Raw genomic sequence first — 12,840 nt, forward strand, 5'->3', positions numbered from 1 at the left:
TACATGCTTTTTCCCCCCTTTTCACTTAGGCCTTTACATTAATTTAAAATGTTTAATGGGTCCAGACTTCAGAATTTCATTCAAATATACTGGATGGGGCTTGTAGCATTACTTTGTTGTCTAAAGTTATTGTTTACATATAATACAGTTCTGTTTATTTCTTTCAGTCTAGTTTTACATGGTATGTGTAATATGTTTCTTTGAACAACAAGGGTTTAAATCTTTTTAAGTGAAGGATTTGGACTCCCTGAGTATTTAACAGTTTAAAAATTCTTGGATCTCTTTGTTTTATATACTTTGTAAGCTGTTCATAGTGTAGTTTTTGCACTCTCTGTAACAAATCCATTTGTAAATTAAAATATTTTAATATAAACTTTATTTTTGTATCTCCCTTTATTTCACACTTATATGTATGCTGTTTTATTCTGATCCATAATTAGATAACTTACCATTAAAATTTAATTTATTCTAGAATTCAGTGCTTTTTAATTTACCAGTAAAATTTAATTTATTCTAGAATTCAAAGCTTATTTTCATATAAGCTTTGAAGTTTTTGAGGAAAAAGAATTGAAAACCTTAAGTGTTAGAGGCAAGAAGAAAAAGAGTATTTAGGGGTAGAAGGTCCTATATCTTAGGATATTGATTCTCCTTAATTAGTCTGGGGAGGATTTAACTTTCACAGATTTGACCAGCGTTTCTGAGAGCAAGGGTTGGCAAACTGTCTGTAAAGGACCAGATAGCAAGTATTTTAGACTCTGCAGGACACACAGCCTCTGTCACGGCTCTTCTCAGTTCTGTCGTTGTGCACAAAGCCAGTATGTGAACAACGAACTTGACCTGTGCTTCCATCAGACCTCCTTTACCAAAAAAGCGGGTGGACCATATACTAAGCACACTCCTGCCACAGGGATTTGAAAAAAGAGAGGCAGGCGGACACACACTCTTCTGCTAGTTTCAAAACTATGAAATAGGGGCTTCCCTGGTGGCGCAGTGGTTGGGAGTCCGCCTGCCGATGCAGGGGACACGGGTTCGTGCCCCGGTCCGGGAAGATCCCACATGCCGCGGAGCGGCTGGGCCCGTGAGCCATGGCCGCTGAGCCTGTGCGTCCGGAGCCTGTGCTCCGCAGCGGGAGAGGCCACGACAGTGAGAGGCCCGCGTACCGCAAAAAAAAAACCAAAAAACTATGAAATAAGGTTTGCCAAGTGGTAATTTTAAACTTGCTATAGCACAAAAAATGGAATAATGGACTTTATTAATGATTCACTTTGGATTATTGTTCTGAAGCAGATGGTTTCTAAAAAGCTGGTTGAAATGTTCGCCTTCTTGGCATAGCTCTTGCTTGAAAGGGAAGTGAAATAATGCAGGACTCAGGACTTGATGTTTAACACTTAGCACGATAATGAAAAATATCTTATTCAAAAAATTATAAAGGGAATAGTAAAATCACAGTATATAAGAGCGATACACAAACATTCTTTTTATTTCTACATATTGAAATAGTCCAAAAGTGAAATTTGTTAAAAGTTCATTCACAGGAGCATTGAAAAGGATAATATGCTTAGGAATAAATTTATTGAAAGAAATGCAAGACCACTAAACTGAAAATAAAAATCTTTGCTGACAGAAATGAAAGAAGACCTAAAGCATGGAGAGAGACACCACATTCATGGATGGGCAGACTCAGTATTGTTAAGACGGCAGTTCTCTCACAGTTGATCCATAGAGTCAATGCAGTGCCTGTCAAAATTCCAGCAGGCTTTTGGTTGCAAAACTGCCTGTATAAATTCACTAAAATTCATTGAATTGTACACTTAAATTAGGTGAGTTGATGGCACGTAAATTTTACTTCAATAAAGCTATTAAAAAGATTAAAAAAATTGTAAAGGGAGGTGCAAGAAGGCGGATCAGTCTTAAAGTAGTGTGCTTTCTGAGAGTTGGTTCAAGAGTTTTGTATATTTTCTCACTTAGGCAAATTTATAGATGTTCAGATGCATCCACGTTTTCTTGAGTTTAGTTATAAGAATGAAGGGTTAAAAGGAACGTTGAAAACCTGCAGTGCCCTCGAAGGAAGGAAATCTAGGTGTTGAAGGGGGACGTGAAGCTGTCTTCAGATGCTTAAAGGGAGTATATATGCTGTTCGTAGGAATTCTGAGATGGAATTGGTACCCGCTAGGTGAAGTATGAAGATGCACATTTTTGACCCAAGGAAGGATGGCCTCAGTTACAGTGAGATGCTTAGGGGAGTAATGTCTTTTGCCTTCATACACCACAAATTCAGTGACGGCAGTCATGTCTTACCGGTTTGGTTTTCTGAATGTAGTACACCACCTTGGAGGTTGTATGCTCCCACTAGGTGTCTACTGAATGAATGAGTGAATGATAACCTGACTTCTGCATGACAGCAAGCCCTTCCAAGTAGCCTCCTAGAGCTCTTGCTTCTGGGTCACGGTCTCTGCCTCCTTCAAAATCCCTGTGCACCATCTCAGGGCTGCCCCGTGAGAATTTTGTGAACAAGCATTGTAGCAGCCCTGATTCTCAGAACCGAGCATCTCCTGGGCTTTGCTTGTATCTCTGTTCCCAGGGAGAGTGGAGTGTAGGGGAGAGACAGAAGGGATGGGAATGGGGGAATGGGTGGAGGGAGAGCCTTTCTCACTTGGTTAGAAGAGGAAGGAGGATAGCGATGCGTTTCAGGTGCTCCCAGCTGGGGCTGGGAGGCATTTTCCCTGGAGAAGGTAGCGCAGTGTGGCTGCGTCCCGTGGTGTTCTGATGGGCTCAGTAGGCTTCTGTGGATGGGCGTGAGAACCTAAGTGCCCTTCATGTTAGTTTTGCGTTTTTGCGTTTTTTGTTTTTTAACTTTTCTATGGGGAAGCTTGTTTCGAGTTCCAAAAAACAGTCCCAGATTTTGGAACATGGCACAAGGCAACTGCCCTTGTTTAAATATAAACAGCAGAAATGTGGGATGGTTAACATGGGAAGCACAGGAGAGCCTGATAACCTTGAGAAGTTAAGCAGTATTTTCTTTATAACCTGGCAAGTAATTTTCACCAAAACAAATGATCTAAAGAAAACATGAAAAAGAGGTAGATACATAGAGAAAAACTGCATCTGTGGACGGGTTGCCAAGCTTTGTATGGGATGATATTGTAAAAGCTGTAAGAAGGTGATTTTAACCCCACCGTCCCATGGCTCAGCTACCCACCAGTTTGAACAAACACGTTGTGTGCCACAGTGTTTCCAGAAATTCAGAGACAGTGGAGATGCGGTCCTTACCCTCTGATAGGCACCGCTGAGTTGGAGATGTTAAGACAGTCAGTCATGCAACAAGTATTTGTTACGTGATGCTGGGACCCAGTGATGGATAAAAAGACACGCTCCGTCTCTGCAAGACACTTGCTGTCAAACTACCGATCACACTGTGATTACTGTTATAAAAGATGATGCCCTCAGGGCTGAGGAAGCATAAAGGAGTGACCAGCTTGGAAGGTAGTAAAAAGAAGAAAGTGTATCTACACCAGCCATTTACTATGTGCTCAGCAGAATGAAACAGTTGGAAACAGAATACAGACGTTTGGTGTTAAATAGACTTATGCTAAAATATATTTTTAAATATTGGGAAATATTAAAAACCATGTTCCTCAGAATCCTCTTGTATTGGTATAAAATTGAACAGCAGGCCTAGGGCATGAGAGAAGATCAGCTTCCAACTCTGACTTCCCCCCAGGTGGCCTTAGTGGTTCACTGGATGAGTAATAGGGGCAGATATGTATGGGTTTGAATTTAGGTTCTGCTACATTTCATTAGCTCTGGGACCTTAGCCAAGTCACTTTACCTTACTGAGTCTAAATTGCATTAAACCGGTGACTCAGCTGAGGAGCATGTGGGTGCCCAGGTGAGCCCAGGTAAGCTTTTGTCTGCATACAGGGTTCGGTTGCCAAGAAGAGGGTTCACATTCTGGGGGAAATGCTTTCAGAGGCCATTCCTGGTCACCGAGTGTTTCGCTGGGTTTTGCTGCCTCTGGCGATGTCACGTCAGAGGTTGCTGTCAGGATTCACGCAGTCGCTGTAATTCATTTTTTCTCCTCCCAGACTATGAACTCCTCGGCAGGGGTGCTTTCCTCATTTTATACTACCATTGTTGAGTGTGTGGATGACAGAAGCTCAGGAAGAGAGGTTCTCTGTTCTGTTCTGTTCCGTTGAATGAACGTTTGTAGGCTTTTTTTGCACCTCCTTTTGGTTGGGTGTTTCCGAGCAGATTATATTCATCCGTGCGGCAGGCCTCGAATGGCAAGCTTGATGGGTTGAGTGGCAGTCGGTGGTGTTTCCTGCTCCCTGCCTGATTTTCTGCCCCTGACGCTGGCTGTAGAGCAGCGGGCCTGGGCATGGGGGTGAAGTCAGGGAAGGACCAGGCAGTTTTAGCTGCTGTGCTTTTGTCTCAGTCGTCCGTGACCCTGAAGAGCAGGTAGGCCAGGGATCCATTTTCACCTGTCATCTGCCAGTACCACCGAGACTCCTGCAATATGGATATCTGGAAAGAAATAGTGTGAAGAGCTGCTTGAAGTCTACTAGGAAGGAATGAAGATCTCGGAAATGCCGTCTGGCGGGCAGAAGCCTCAAGTCACTTGAAGATTTGTCCTCATGAAGTTAATGAGCAGTAGTTAGTGGCACGGCAGGAACTCTGTGGGGAGAATATTAACTTCACCAAGGACAACCCCATAATCCCATGAGAGGGAATAAAATGTGGCAGGAAGGAAACTGGACTCTTAGACTTTTTCTTTTCCACTCTCGGTGGACCATACTCAAAAGCCTTTCGGGCTTCCCTGGTGGCGCAGTGGTTGAGAGTCCGCCTGCCGATGCAGGGGACACGGGTTTGTGCCCCGGTCCGGGAAGATCCCACATGCCGCGGAGCGGCTGGGTCCGTGAGCCATGGCCGCTGAGCCTGTGCGTCCGGAGCCTGTGCTCCGCAACGGGAGAGGCCACAACAGTGAGAGGCCCGCGTACCGCAAAAAAAAAAAAAAAGCCTTTCAGTGGCTTGGAATGAAGGTACAGGCCCTTTGGGTATTGCTGTGCTCTCCTGAGCTAAGAGCTGGATTTCAACTGGAAAACCGTAAGTAATTCTAAAATTGATTTTTTACATTATCTTATCCTTACAACAGTTGCTGTTTCAGTAATTATTCGTATCCATCACTGTGCAGAGCACATGGATTGACAGCTAATCCTAGCAGCAGCCCTGGAGGTGGGTGCAGTAGATCTGTTTCCCCAGAAGCAGGTTAGTAGGAGGTAAATCTGGGATTAGAGCTGGGTGTGTCTGATTGCACCCAGTACCCAAGCTTTTTGCTTCTGCACTTTATTACTTCTAAGCATTAAGCTTTTTTTTTTTTTAAGCCTTATGATTAGGAGAATGCATCATTAAATAGAAATACCCTGAATTGATTGAGGAGAGGTAATGGGAGCCAACAGGGTCCTGAACAAAGGCAGGGATTTGTATGTGTTGGTTACGCTTCCTTAGAGCAAAGATGCAGATACTTGTATCCAAAAGGATGCAGTGGCCTTTTGGCATATTGTGCTCGGGATCTGAGGTTTTTCAATATTCTCAATTCCCATGGGAAGGAAAACCCATTACCTGGTGAGAGGTAGTAGGGTGTCCAGACCGTGTTGGATCCTGAAGAATCTTTAGGACATACCATCGTACCATCAAATCCTGCACTCGGGAAGGGGTCAGATTCAGATTCCTTTACACCATTAAGGCACTATAGTATCTCTTTGGGAGGTATTTGAATTCTAAGTTGTGTTTCCAGTTGTAAACTGGATCTCTATTAAGGATCCAGTCATTCTTGAGCCAGGAAGCTTTTTTTCTCCTTGGATTAAGGGTTTCTATATGAAGTAGGAGGATTACGGTAATGTGGGGTTGCTGACAACACCCATCCCTTGGTAAATAACGCTGTTCCTTTGGGTGTTGCTGTTATATCTGAATATGTTAGCGTAGGAAGAGGTTTGCACAGGTGGGTCATGTAATGGGGCCCTGCCAGGTCAGGTTTGTCTAAAATGCCAGTTTGATAGCTCATTCTCCAAATTAATCAATTAAAAAACAAAAGGGAGTTTTGAAGATATTATCCAATTAGATGACATATCTTTCTTGTTTTGAAAATAACAATTCATATATTAATAAACATAACCAGATAGTTGTAATAATTAAAAATAAGAATATGGGGCGAGAGAGAGTCATGGACATATATATATACTAACAAACGTAAGGTAGATAGCTAGTGGGAAGCAGCTGCATGGCACAGGGATATCGGCTCGGTGCTTTGTGACCGCCTGGAGGGGTGGGATAGGGAGGGTGGGAGGGAGGGAGACGCAAGAGGGAAGAGATATGGGAACATATATATATGTATAACTGATTCACTTTGTTATAAAGCAGAAACTAACACGCCATTGGAAAGCAATTATACCCCAATAAAGATGTTAAAAAAAAAAAAAGAATATGTACTTCTCATTGGCAAAGTACAAGGACTCACCTTTTCATCTTGGGTACCTCTGGAAACTAATCTTTTACAACAAGATCCTAATCCTTGGGCTTCCCTGGTGGTGCAGTGGTTGGGAGTCTGCCTGCTGATGCAGGGGACACGGGTTCGTGCCCCAGTCCGGGAGGATCCCACGTGCCGCGGAGCGGCTGGGCCCGTGAGCCATGGCCGCTGAGCCTGCACTTCCGGAGCCTGTGCTCCGCAACGGGAGAGGCCACAGCAGTGAGAGGCCTGCGTACCGCAAAAAAAAAAAAAAAAAAAGAAAAGATCCTAATCCTTGATAGGATGTTGAAGGAAAAATTAAAACCCATGTAACTGTCTGTTAAAATGATGAACAGAATCATTCATCTATGTGTCATAACACCATGCTATTTACCTAAAATATGTGGTCCGTGTTGAAGTTTTGTGAGAGAAAAAGCTTGCATGAATGGTCTCTCTCTTTTTTTTTTTTTTTACTTTTAGGTAAGAAATGAGGAAATTGTTTTGGAAAATTAGGGCTTGCTGAATGCTGAGTCTGCTTGTGGTGTATTGTTATGGTACATTTATAGACTTGACATGGGCAGGTTTTGTCTTCACTGTATTAGAAACAGTGTGATTTAATAGGGTGCTTGGACTTGGACTTTGGAGCTTGAGTGGTGGAGTGACTTCCATGTTCAGTCACTTTGTTGAGTGCTCTGTATAAATATTCCATTTAACTGTGCCTACAGTCCCGTGTAGGGGTGTCATTATCCACTGTACAGAGAAGGAAACTGTAGTTCCAACATGTGAGGTCACTAGAACCAGTAACAAAACCGGTAACGGTCAGCCCTGGAAGTCTGTGAAGTTAATTTCTGTTGTTAGATTATTGATTTACTGAGATTCTTTTAAAGTTTTTTTTGTTTCTTTGTTTTTTTTTTTTTTAAGTTGGAGAAACAAAAAGAGATTCTCGCCTGCTTACCAGATAGCATAAACAGCCTGGTTTATTTTCTGAAAAATAGCAAGAATGGAGACATTGTATTGGGACTGGCTTTTCCTTGGTCTTCACTAGAATGTGGTGTTGGGATCTTTTTAAAAGGCTTTACCCTTTAGAGAAATATTTGGATACTAGTGATTTTATTCTCTAAATAATCTTCCTCTGTTTAAAATTGTTCAGATTTTTACAAGCTCCATGCTTGAGGTTGATATTATTTCAAATACATAATAAATACAGACTTAAAAAATTTTTATTAGAGTTGATTTATGATGTTGTAAATACTACTATAAAATAGTGCTTTAGTGACTTCCCTGGTGGCTCAGTGGTTAAGACTTTGTGCTCCCAGTGCAGGGGGCCTGGGTTCAATTCCTGGTCAGGGAACTAGATCCCACATGCATGCTGCAACTAAGAGTTCACCTGCCACAACTAAGGAGCTGGCGAGCCACACGTAAGGAGCCCACGTATTGCAACTGAGGAGCACGCCTGCCTCAACTAAGACCCAAGAGCAACAAATAAATAAATAAATATTTTTAAAAAATAGTACTTTAAAATACTATTTTAATGTCAGTTGACTAAAAAGAGAATTTTAAAATTCTTTCTGATAAATTAATTTGTGTAGGGGAAAGATAACTGACCTTGTCCCACCTGCTGCCGCTGGCTTATTAAACAGAGTCCTTATTTAGAGTAGTTATGGAGAGAGAGACAAAGAGTAACAGGGGAAATATCTGATGACCTGAAAAATGGCCGGGCATTTTGGTGAAAGGATGTTACAGCAAGTGAGCCTGGGCATCTGTTTCTCACAGTGAAAACTGAGCTGTGGCTTAAACTTAGCGAGGCCCAGAAAAGAGATGGGATTGCTCATCTTTTCCTGGCCTGGAAATTAACCTCGGGGTAGTACAGAGTATGTGCCTTACCAAGACTTGCCTTGGGAAGAAGATAACATTTCAGGAAGGACTTGGCACTATTTGCCTTTCAAAGTTTTAAAAAATCTTGTCTAGAACTCATTTTGTTGGAGCATAGTTTCATTTCAAAACATGAGTGAATTTAGAGCTATTATTTAGAATACTATGCAAAGCATTTTTCCTTAGACACGAGAGCTTTAAAATGTATAGAGAGTGGACTTAAAGACTTGAAGGTAAAATCCAACGAAGAAAATGATAAAAGTTAAAAAATGAATAAGATGAAACCCCTAAAGGACAATAGACAACTTTAATTGCAAATAAGTTACTCTTTTTTTATTTTTTGCGATACGCGGGCCTCTCACTGTTGTGGCCTTTCCCATTGCGGAGCACAGGCTCCGGACGCGCAGGCTCAGCGGCCATGGCTCATGGGCCCAGCCGCTCCGCGGCATGTGGGATCTTCCCGGACGGGGGCACGAACCCGTGTCCCCTGCATCGGCAGACGGACTCTCAACCACTGCACCACCAGGGAAGCCCGCAGATAAGTTACTCTTAATAGCTAAACTGCCAGTAATAGCTGACGTTTATTAAACACAAATCCTATGTCAGATACATGTTAAATGCTGAGGTGCATTCCCATGCAATCCTTACAGCTGCCTGTACTGTAATAATTGTATCTCAGCTTTATAGTCGGTCATACAGAGTGAAGTAAGTGAGAAAGAGAAAAACAAATACTGTATGCGAACACATATATATGGAATCTAAAAAAAAAAAAAAAAAGTGGTTCTGAAGAACCTAGGGGCAGGACAGGAATAAAAGCGCAGACGTAGAGAATGGACTTGAGGACACGGGGAGGGGGAAGGGTAAGCTGGGACGAAGTGAGAGAGTGGCATGGACATATATACACTACCAAATGTAAAATAGAAAGCTAGGGAAGCAGCTGCATAGCACAGGGAGATCAGCTCTGTGCCCTGTGACCACCTAGAGGGGTGAGATAGGGAGGGTGGGAGGGAGATGCAAGAGGCAGGGGATATGGGAACATATGTATATGTATAGCTGATTCACTTTTTTATAAAGCAGAAACTAACACACCATTGTAAAGCAATTATACTCCAATAAAGATGTTAAAAAAAAAAAAGCCCCATGCAGCCACTAAAATTGGCTCTTCCCCAACATTATCAACGTGTGCATTTTCCGTGGGAAATATTCAGTGTCCCATCCATTTTATTTTGGGGGTGTTTTCCCTCACTGTTAATTGGCGTGTATGCAAGTGGTATAAATTATTCTTAGTGTGAATGCTGAATTGGAAAGCTAAAGTTCTTAATTCTAATTCTTGTGTTAGTTTCTTAATTTATCTAGGCTTCATTTGACGACTCCTGTTAAATCTAAGAGCCATAAGTTAATCAGTGATTCTTAACCATTTTTCTCGCCCCCAGTACACCCAACAGAGCATACTTTTATCAGGAATAGTATTTTCTATAGCAGTAATTCTCACCTCTTTGGGATAAAGGATGGGATAGTGATTCTGATTTATGACCCACTCCATCCATCCCTCCCCCAGGCAAACAGAAACAAAAGGTGCTAGCCAAATTTGGTATCTGATTTAAGGTTTGTGCCTGCTAACATGTCAGATGGAAGTTCTCTTGCCTCCCCACGACTTCTTTCCCAATCTTGGGGCTTATCTGGCCGCTCTGGTGTTTGTTCCTCCAAAGTGCTGTCATCTACCCTTCTCTAGGTTAGCAGTTTGCAAAGTATGGTCCAGAGACCCCAGGAGTCCATGCAATCCTTTTAGGAGGCTGTCAAGTCAAAACTGTTTTCATAATAATATTTAGATATGATTCGCTTTTTTCACTTTCTTTCCCCCCTGCATGTACAGTGGGGCTTTCCCGAGGCTACATGATGTGTGATACTGCAGCGGAAACATTTGCGAATTCAGCTGTCTTCTTATTAAGTCAGATGTTAAAAAGATTTGCAAAAGCATAAATATAGTTCTGTCCTTCTCAGTAATTTCTTTTCTTTTTGGTTTTGGGAAACATACTTATTTCTCATAAAAACATTGTTTCATGAAAACCTAGCATCGTAGGTTTATTGTCGTTATTCTTGAATTAACAAATATTTTTAAAATTCTCAGTTTTGTTCTCATATGGTGAATATCAGCGGCCGTTATTTAAGTGGGTTATGCTTCTTTGGTTTTGTCAGTAATTTTGGAGTGTAGAGGACCCTGGGGCCAAAAAGCTTGAGGACAGCTGGTCTAGAATTCTCTCATGCCTCTTATACCCTGGCCCTGTCATCGGAACCATCTGGGCTCTTACAGTTCCTTGTGTTCGTGCCCTTGCCGTCTACTTCTTTGCCTGCTGCCGCTCTGCCTCTGAAATCTGCCAGCTGAGACCACAGATTCTGTACCCAAGCTTCCTCACTCCCTTCCTCCACGATTAGACGAGCTCCTGGAGGTGCAGTGAAACGACAGAGACGGGTTGAGAGCGTACACACCGTGCTAGAGGGGATGCTGGTTCCAGGTGTTCTCCTGACCTCACCTTCCTGCTGTACGTCGTCTCTGCCACCCTTGCTCCCGTGTCACTCTGTACACCAGGCAGATGTCCAGTCTGGGGTGGACACAGATCCCTATCGTATTTGGGCAGCAGAGTGTTGGAGAGAGACTCATGTGATGGTTCTGGGCTGCTACAGATTCATGATTTATTCCTTCACTTAAGCCTTCAGTTCTCTTGAAAATTAGTTGAATTGACACTTTTCAGTTCCCTTTCCCATTCTTTTCAAAGGTTAGTATAAATCTTAGCCACCTTTATATCTACTCACCGTATCCACTCACGCTTAGCAGATAACATAAATTTATAAGTAAAAGTTGAAGATAAAGATACTTCTTGGGACATAATCCTTAAAGATGCAAGGTAAGGCGTTTAGAAGTAACAGAAACGGAGACAAAGGAGGAGGGGAAATGTCCCTGGCAGGAGGAGACGGGAGTCAGTGGCCTGCAGGTGTTCCTCCCTGCAGGATGGTGCTGCCGGCTCTCTGGTCCTGCCCGTCTCCACTGCGGCCCGAGTGATGACCACCCAGAGAGCATCTTGGGCCCCAGCTCTCTCCTGCCTTGCTTGCACCCTCTTCGGGCAGCTGAGCAGCGAAGCCAGGCCATTGGGATAAATCCTTACTTCTCCTGCACGTTAGCCATCACTGAGAACAACCTTGCTTCAGTTTCCTCTTGGGTTGTTTTGAGGCTTAGACATCTGAAAACCACGCCTGGCGTGGTCCGCCTGCAGTCGGTGGTGGTGCTCGTCAGCTGTAATTATTTCCCTCCTGACCCCTCCAGTCCGCTGTTGCTCTGCAGCTCCAGCCGCTTCATTAGATCACATCACACAGCTGGACTTTCATCGTCTTCCTTGCTGCCCTTGCTTTGAAGGTCTTTACAGAATTAATTGAATCACCTCTTTCCTTTTCTCCTTTTCCACCTAAGTATTTTTCACCCCGAAGTATAAGAGAAGAAAGATGAGTGACCTTTCATGCAAGTGGGGAGGGAGCTCAGGACCCTTTCTTTGTTACAGTGCAGCCCTGAAGAACAGAGAGTGACAGGTTCCTGGCCTTCCAGTTGGGAGGGGCCCAGGATCTCTGACTTGGGGTGGTAGGGGTGACATGAAGCCTTTTCCAAACTTTTTTTTCATGGTCCTGGTTTTAGTAGCAACTAGAATAGGCTGAAATCTGGATGCATTTTTGTGGGTAATTATCTTTCTCAGTTCAAGATTCTGTCATTACATTGTCTGCCAGACATCGTTTTCGATGTTTTTAAAAACTTAAAATTTTCATTTCTGTGTATTTATTGACTTAAGGACTATTTAATCAGATGATATTTTGAGCTACAATTCAGAGATCTTAAATCTTGATGTAAACTATAGAAGTCTTTGCTTTTTTTTTTTTTTTTTTTTTTTCCGGCCATGCCGCGCTGCCTGTGGAATCTTAGTTCCCCAGCCAGGGATTGAACCCGAGCCATGGCAGTGGAAGCGCTGAGTACTAACCACTGGACTGCAGGGAAGTCCCATAGAAGTCTTTGCATTTTGAACGATAAAATAATCTTGCTTAATACCAACAGCCAATACCCAATTTTATTTGTGTATCTGAATCAACTTGGGAAATTTTCTTTATAAAACACAATTAAGTGACTTCATTATGTTACAGAGCCAGGTGTGGGAACAGAGTTAGATTTCTTAAAAGAGCTGAACAGGAGCCAGGCGGTTCGGGTCATTTCTGTCATCCATAAACAAAGTGAGGACAGGAAAGGATCGAGTGGCTTCATGTATCCATGTCACTGTTTGTGTCTGGTGTAGTGAATACAGCTAAGCTCCTTTCCTTTTTTTCATGAATAAGGCTTTGTAAAAGAACAAACACAGTCCCTCACGACTTGTATTGTATTTGTAACCTGTGGAGACCTCATGGTTCCAGGTGAGAGGGCACCTGGGCAGAGC

At 42.8% G+C, this 12,840-nt stretch overlaps 1 protein-coding gene across 3 annotated transcripts in view; it reads left to right on the plus strand.

Moving 5' to 3' along the window:
* Positions 1–12,840, plus strand: part of MBOAT2 (membrane bound O-acyltransferase domain containing 2) — a 113,584-nt gene that overhangs the window by 47,713 nt on the left and 53,031 nt on the right. Inside the window, exon 1 of one of the 3 annotated variants that reach the window (XM_060169329.1) lies at positions 5,084–5,103. The exons of the other annotated variants lie outside the window; for them this stretch is intronic. The gene's annotated coding sequence lies outside the window, so the exon portion shown is untranslated. Of the gene's footprint in view, positions 1–5,083; positions 5,104–12,840 lie in introns of those variants that run through there. 3 annotated transcript variants of the gene reach the window in all.

Source organism: Lagenorhynchus albirostris, chromosome 13 (genome assembly GCF_949774975.1).
Source record: "Lagenorhynchus albirostris chromosome 13, mLagAlb1.1, whole genome shotgun sequence".
NCBI lineage: Eukaryota > Metazoa > Chordata > Mammalia > Artiodactyla > Delphinidae > Lagenorhynchus > Lagenorhynchus albirostris.